The sequence below is a fragment of the Populus euphratica genome, unplaced genomic scaffold, assembly GCF_000495115.2.
Source record: "Populus euphratica unplaced genomic scaffold, PopEup_1.0 scaffold660.1, whole genome shotgun sequence".
Lineage (NCBI taxonomy): Eukaryota > Viridiplantae > Streptophyta > Magnoliopsida > Malpighiales > Salicaceae > Populus > Populus euphratica.
The window spans coordinates 5,462-6,269 of record NW_011500547.1 but is presented as its reverse complement, the minus strand read 5'-3'; positions in this window follow the sequence as shown (position 1 = coordinate 6,269).

Here is an 808-nt window from a genome sequence, read left to right as displayed (position 1 = left end):
ACCTTTTCACCTTGACATAATAAACTTAGCTAGACATAATGAAAGAAAGAAAAATAGATAAACAAAATAAGAACATAAAAGTTAACTAAGTAAAGGAAAGGAAATGAAAGGCATAAACTTGATATTAATGAAAGCAAAGCATAAACATTCCAAAAAATACAAAGAGAGAAAGCAAGAGCATGATCTTAATCTGGACACCAAGATGCCTAAATGCATGGTAAATGCTTCCTTTTATAGGCCAAAATTGGGAACTATTGATTTGATGACTAATTGATGAGTGGGTAACCAACTCTTGACTTGGTGACAATCCTTATCTTCTCTTGTCTACCCAAAACATCATTGATAACGTCAAAATTGGAGCCCCCAAAAACATGAAAGTTGTAGGAAATTGTCTCAGCTTTCTTGTGTAAAACATTCAGCTTATTTCGACTTGTAGAACTCCAGATATGGCCAAAATACTTAACAGTGCTCGGGCTGAAGGATAGATTCGGGCGTCTTTGTTGTTGCTACAATTTGGACTTGAAAATGGACTTTCTAGATCTTGGGCTCCATATGAAAGTTGTAGGCTATGTCTTACCTTTCCATCTATATAAAGTAGACCTAAATCTGAGATCTATAGATTTGGGTATGACCCAATTACCAAATAGTGTTCTGGTTTGGATTGCACCGACATCTCTTTTCTAAGTTTGGCCATCTCTTCGTCCTTTCAATTTCAGTTTTTAAATTAATCAATCAATCCTTTCATTTATATGATAGGCCTGCATTTAAAATGAACATTTACCACAAATTAAAGGTATCTTATATTATT